Genomic DNA, 7,803 nt, shown 5'->3' on the forward strand with positions numbered 1-7,803 from the left:
TGGAAAGAGAAGGAATAAAGCTGTTCTATTCTATTCTATTCTAAAAATCAAGAAGCTCATCAGAACAGCTGACACTTTTGTCATCAAAATAAAACTGTCAGACTACAGTGAATAGCAAATAGTATTCTGATGTTACTGTGGATATCTGTCCTCTCACTCCTGCTGTATCTCTCCATTAGATGACAACATATTGTCTTCTACCGCCATTTACTACACCCTAAGCCTGGGTGAGACTGAACTTAAAGGTGAGATTAATGATTCCATATGTGCTCCATTTATTATGATTTGTTCTAAATATTAATTAAAAGCTTTATTAGGAAAGGGAAAACCACGCTTGACTAGCTATGCTAACAAACTATTAGGTACAAATCAAAAAGCTGTTTAGAGCAGCTGATGTTTATGTCATTAAGATGAAACTGCAGAAAAATAAGAATGACATTAATTTTTTCTGATTGACAAGATTTAAAAATAGATCTGATGAATACAGTAAATAGAAAATATTGTACATCATCACTGATGTCACTGTGGTCGTCTGTCCTCTCACTCCAGCTGTATCTCTCCATTAGATGATGACATGTTATCTTCTACTACATCTTACACCCAGGTGAAACTAAACTCAAAGGTGAGAGTAACTTTGACGAATGACTCCTTATGTATTGCATTCAGATAATATGTAATTTGTTATGGGTGGTAAATATTAAATACAAAATATAATATTAAGAAAACTAATGCTTCATGGCAAAATGTTCATAGTTGTTTTAGTAGCTGTCCTGTGAAGTTAATATTGGTGTGTAATACAAACAATAGCATTTTTTCTTTTCCACCCAAAAAATACTGTTTTAGTTCTTTACTATTTGTATATTTGACAGGTCGCAGAAAGAGAGCTGACTAAAGACAAAATCACATCTGAGTGAAAATAAAGTCAATGAAGTAATCCACATTTATCACATATTGTTATTGCAATTGTAGAAGTTGTATATCATCTGCTGGGTTTGGTGTGAATGTCAGTGTGTAAAATGTCATGTCTAATGTATATTCAAAAATAGCTAGCTGTCAGATGTAGCTGATCGTAAGTACTCATAAAGTTCACATGCAAACAAACACTTCTGTCAGTTATTTAGATGTTTAATTTAAAGCACGTGTTGCTTTTCGTATTTTGCTTGTGCATGAATGGTGTTCAAAAGAAAAAAGCTGCTGCAGCTCATTTCTTCTAAACAGTAGGTACTCACTGTGGTCAACCACAAATGTAAATGTGTCGCTTTTTTTCCCCTCCAAAACAGATGAAGAAAATTTGTGGTAAGCAGTGAACTATAACTGCAAAGTTTGGTACTGAGCATGGCTCTGCATAAAATGTTATATAGTGCACAGACTGAATACAGTGGGGCAAAAAAGTATTTAGTCAGCCACCGATTGTGCAAGTTCCCCCACTTAAAATGATGACAGAGGTCAGTAATTTGCACCAGAGGTACACTTCAACTGTGAGAGACAGAATGTGAAAAAAAAATCCATGAATTCACATGGTAGGATTTGTAAAGAATTTTACGTCATTTACGTCCACTGTGAGCGACCATCTGTGAACAGAGGCAGTGGTTTACGACACCAACTATAATCCAGTTTTGAGATCCCTCCCCAGATGCCTTAACGCCCACTCACATCCTGGGCCATCTGACCTCAGGAAATCACATGATAGGGTGGGGCCAGGTTTCACAATGAGCTCACCTGAAACCCTGGCTGATTGTGACCCACACCCGCTTTCACACCTTGGCTCATGTGATTAGGAAGAGGATCATCAGGGGGTCCTTTTGTCCCTCTTTGGGGGGAAACTCCCACTAGGTTTATATCTGGGACTCTCCACCATTTGACCTTAGAACTGAAGAAGCTTCTCGGATGAGAGGTGAAACGTCTTCAAGCAACTCAAAGAAGTCCAGACGCTTTTCTTTCCGAGCTCCTTAGATCTCTTTATCTACTTATCAGATTATCACTAAAATTATATAAATATTGTAACTATTGATGGCTTTCATATATTCTTCAACAATGTTTCTCTTGTGCCTGCAAGAAAATTGTGTTCTTTTTTTATTATTTGTTTATAATTGTGTTGAAATATCTTAATAAATATAAATTTGGTGAATATTTTATACTCAATGAACTTTGAAGAAGATTTGAGTTTATCTTGTTTTTCAGCAACAATATTACTGTACCATCAGTTAAGTCATTACAAGCTAGTTATGAACATCAAAGTAACAACATGAACCAGCCTTCTAATTGTGTCAGATGCAGCAAAAGTCTGAGTGGTTTCTTGTTCCACCCACTGACAGTGAACTTGACTATCAGTGACGCTCGACTTGTCACAAAAGCAAATCGGTCTCACTGGAAACTACTTTCATTAAACTACTTTGTTGCATTGCATGAAGTTTTAAAATTATTGGATACTCAAAAGGTTTGAGCAGCAGAAAGACCCATGCTCACTGCCGTAACACCTCAGTCTTCAGTTTGCAGCAAAAAAACATGGATGCCGGAGCTCTCGGCATCAGACTGTGTGAGTAATTTCTCATTTTCATTAGAAAAAAAATAATTATATATATAAACAAATAAGATAAATACACATAAATAATAGATACATTTAATATATAATAGATAAAATTGGTAAATATAATTTACAATAAATAAATGCATTTTGATTTATCTCGATAAATGTATCAGTTTTGTTTTTTGTTCAGTCCTTTGTAACAGAAAGGACTGTATCTTTATGAAACATGAGATGTCATCTTTGTCATATCTTTATTCCATCTTAAAAAAGGTTAAAGCTATAAATTATGTCTAAAATGGAATGATTTAGTTTGTTTTACTTTAAAATGAAGTAGCTCATAGCCTAGTGGGCAAGTTATGATATGTAACAAAATGTTTTATTATTACCTGCAAAAGTCAGCAACTCTTTTATCTCTTCAGTGATGACCACTATGATTCTGCTGGGAGTTCAAGCTGAGAGAGTTGGTGAGTACCAGCTATGTTCTTGTTTATATAAACTTAATTTTTCCTTTTTGGAGGAGTAAATAATTCAATTAAATTTTTTTTTGTATTTTATTTAGCATTTCATTTATTTCATCAATCAAATACAGTCCAGAGTTTTCAGTAGTAAAATACTTTTTTCTGGTAATGGTTGATATAAGTAAGTTAATCAGATGCATAAAATATCCAAGATTTTTTATTTAAAAGCTTGTGTAATCTTCAAGTATTTTATCTTCACTCTTATCTTTTAAATTTTTTCCACATTCAACATTTAATCAAAACTGTTTCAAAGATGCAGACCTTTTCCCTTCTGAGGATGCACCATGGATCCTTGCCATTGCTTTATTGAGCGCTCTGGTGCTGTTGCTTGGAATGTATTTTGGCAACGATTGCTGGTACAGAAATAAAGGTAATATTTTGTAAACTAAGATACATGAAACTTTGTGTTCATTAATGTTGAAAAAAAATGTTATGTTGATTTATTTTTCATGGTCATATATATACACACACATGTATGAATAAATTACGTTTTAAACAAATACAATCAAAGCATAAAAACAGTCTTCTTTCTGGTGTTGTTTTTCCTACATTTTTAAAATGTGTACACAGTGGCGTGAATGTTCCATTCTAAATAATTTTAATAAAACTATTTAATTAGCCCAAGAGGCTCAAGAGACAAAATATCTAAAAACTATTTAAAAATTTTAGTATTGAGAAATAATATATATATTTTTTGCAATATAATTTTGTATTTCTGAGTTCTGCCAGGAAAGCAACACTGAAGCTTGACTAGCAGTGTTAATGAAATGTAGGATAAAAATCAAGAAGCTGTTTAGAGCATCAGATAATTATTTCATTAAGATGAAACTGCCAAAAAATAATGTTCGGATGTAAGAATACTATTATTTTCTTCTGATTGTCAAGAAAATTAAAATTAAAAATTAAAATTAGATCTAATGAATACAGAAAATAGTTTTCATCATCAGTGATGTTACTGTGATCGTCTGTCCTCTCACTCCGTCTGCATCTCTCCACTAGATGATGAGACGTTATCTTCTAGAGCCATTTACTATACCTTATGCCCGGTCAAGACTGAACTGAAAGGTAAGATTAACTTTGATTAGTGATTCTTTATGTATTGCATTCAGATAATATGTAATATGTGATGCGTGGTAAATATTAAATACTAGCAATAATAATAAAACTTTTGTTCATGGCAAAAAAATTACTGTTTTTTTAAGTAGCTGCTCTATGGAGTTTATTTCTGGTGTGTGACACAAACAATAGCATTTTTTATCCTTTAAAGAAAATAAATACATGTTTTGTTCTGTACTTCTTTTTTATATGACAGGTCTCAAAAAAAGAGCTGATTGAAGACAAAATCACATCTGAGTGGAATTGAAGACGATGAAGTATCACATATTGTTATTGCGATTTAAGAAGCTGTACATGGTCTGCTGGGTATATAACTAAACAATAAAGAACTATAAGTACCAATAAAGTTCACATACTAACAAACGCTGTTATGTAGACTTTTAAATTAAACCACTTGTTGCATCTTCTCTTTTTGCTTGTGCATGAATGCTGTTCAAAACAAAAAAGCTGCTGCAGCTCATTTCTTGTAAACAGCAGGTTCTCACTGTGGTCAACCACTAATATAAATGTGCCGCATTGCTTTGTTTTCCAAAACAGATGAAACATATTTTTGGTAGGCAGTGAAATACACCTGCAAAGTTTGCTACTGAGCATGCCTTTATGTGTGGTCTAGTGCACAGGCTTGTTTCATGCTGCAGCAGAAACTGTTCAGTCGAGTCAAAGAATACAGGCTAATTTTGTAGGTCAAACTGTGTCTCTTGAGAAGTGAGAAGTAGATATGACTAAGATGCTGAGAGGTGGTGTTCAGCTGTTTTCTGCTTCAATATTTATAGTAAGCTTATAATTAATAGGCCAAATATCAGTTTAAGGATAAAAACCTTCGACATGCTTCATGATGAAGTGCAATATGGATTTTAACAATGTGCCAGCCTTAGGCTGTACCGAAATGGTAAATGGACTGGTTCTTATATAGTGGTTTTCTACGCTCTCATTCACTCATTCACACAAACACTTCCTTCTATACTTACGTGCAATCTAAGCATTCACACTCTGATGGACTGAGAGCAACTTGGGGTTAGTATCTTGCCCGAGGATACTTGGCATGCAATCTGGGGAAGCCAAGGACTGAACCACCAACCTTCCAGTCAGTAGCTGAGCTGCTCTACCACCTGAACCACAGCCACCCAGAAGTACAAACTGGTAAGGCAGGCATTCAGACATATGCTGAGGCATGCGAAGCCATAGCTTCATCACATTAATTATTTATTTTGTATTATTTATGACTTAATTTATCTGTAGTATTCTTCTTATTCTTCCTAGATTATGCATTGCATTGCATACTTGAACCAGATGAGTTAAAGCCTGAACTTTCTCTGCCATCAGTGACTGTTGGCACTGAACAAGGAGCTGTTTTCAAAATAAACTTTTATAGAATAAATACTTAAATACTAAGCCTGCAAAGCATAATGAGATATCTTACTGTCAGGCTGATCACCACTTAATCTCCTGCTTTGAAATAGAAAAGAGAAAAAGATTCAATACATGTGTCCCAGGGCCAAGTAACAATATACAGCAGTTCATGTGAGGTAGAGGCTGACATGACACTGATTAATTTTTAACTCTTTTCTTTGGTATGTATATCAATTGGAATTGGGGTGAAGTAAACATGTGAAGAGTTTATGTAAACAGTTATGGCTGTACTGATACACCAGCATTGGTTGAGTATTAAAAATATGAACATTGAATACAATACTAATGCAGTTTCTTTAGCGCTTTTGGTGATGACTGATAATCTGTGGAAGAGCACTCATTATTATGTAATGAAGGGAAAACCTTTCCACTGCTGCAATCTAGTGGTTACTGTTGGTATTACAACGTGCTGCAGACTTATTAAACTCTGACAGTTTTCTGACTGATTCTGCTTCTTTTGGCGTCTGTCTGTTTGATTACTTATATGTTTTCACATACAGTTTCTCTTTGTTCTAAAAGCAAATAAAAATTGCATTTTTAAAAAAAAGAAATGAACTGTTGATGAAATGATCTGCTGTTTCTACAAATACAGTGGAACCTCGACTTCTGAAATTAATTTGTTCCTGACAGTCTTTCGTAAGTCGAAAAGTTTCATAACCCACACAGTGTGGTCTGTAAAGGTCAGTGGAAACTCAACTTGACGTAATGGGACTCCCAACTTAAAACCATCTGTCAGTCTAACTCATGGGCGTAGATTTGGCATGGACGGCAGGGACATGTCCCCACCAATATCCAGGGTTTATTGAATTGCCCCCACCAATAATTTGATCTCTTCGAGTAAAGAAAAAAAACCCGATAGAAAGAAAAAAAAAGATCTGTCAGCGTCAGAGATGGGCAGTAACACGTTACTGTAATCTGATTACTTTGTCCAAGTAACGAGTAAAGTAAGGGATTACTATTGCAAAAACGGTAATTAGTTACTTTCCCACAGGAACGCTGCGTTACTGCGTTACTAAAACAGTGATCTTAATGCGAGAATGTCTCACAACAGTGACGTAAGCGAGTGTGACGTTTGTGACAACAGCTGTGTGCAGATCAACAATGGATAATATATCGAGTGCAGGAGAGAGTATGAGCGTGCAGCGTTTAAAGTGTGGAAGTACTGACCTTACTTTGAGTTTGATTCCATAAAAAGTGACAGTTAGTTACTGATTACTTTTTTCAAGTTACTTGACCAACACTGGTCAGCGTCTCATTCACCCAGCGGTGCAGAAACAGTTAAATTACTTCTGTACTGGAGTCCTACATCATGTGACATATATGGCCAATGTGATTGGCTGTGCCTTTCAGGGAGCTCTGTTTAGTTTTAGCAGCGGCAAACCTGCGCTGTGAGGAGGAGAGGAGGATGGCAGCAAAAAGGAAGAACCTGGATACAAGAAAGTATTTTTCAAAGAAACCTGTAAGTCTTTTAAAGCCAAATTAACTCATAAAATGTGTCCGTCATAATAACGTTACAGGCTATGCTAGGCTTTGGCCCACATCAGTCTAAAATTGTATGTAACCATGAATAATGTGTTTTGGAAACTAACTGCACAAGAGGCAGCACTATTAGTTATCTCAGTCTCCCAGAGTATCATTTCTAATTTTGATTGAAACTTTCAGAGACAACGGCATTTTTGAGCAAGCCAGGATATTAGTTTACAGAGGCTGTTAAAATTATATGTCTAACGTTAAATGTTGGTGACACAATAATTTCATCCTAACGGCACTGACATATTCATAGGGTTAATTTTTGAGACAAAATATCATGAGGTAGTCATGATTTTGCAAATATCCACCTTGTAGTGCAGTTTGCACAACTTGTTTTAAAAATGCACTCAGCCTACAAACATTACTGAGTGACTCATCAGTAATGTTTGTATGGTGTCTAAAATGTTGCATAATTTTGCTGAGAGATCTTTTACTTTTGTGGTAATCTTAGATCAGTAGTTTTATGGTGTTAGATTATAATATTATTTTATGCCATGCTATACCCCTAATTAAAGATTGTGAATTATTATGTAGTTTTAGTTTGCATTATTCTCCTGAATTAGAAGAAGCTGATAACTATTGCATTAGTTAAACTGATGTGCATTATATTAAACTGTTGATTTATTGTGAATGAATGATATTGTTTTATGATGCATTATACTGCTGAGTTATAAGAAATACTGTTTGCAGAAAGTCATCGCC

This window comes from Aulonocara stuartgranti (assembly GCF_965226115.1).
Source record: "Aulonocara stuartgranti genome assembly, chromosome: 3".
Lineage (NCBI taxonomy): Eukaryota > Metazoa > Chordata > Actinopteri > Cichliformes > Cichlidae > Aulonocara > Aulonocara stuartgranti.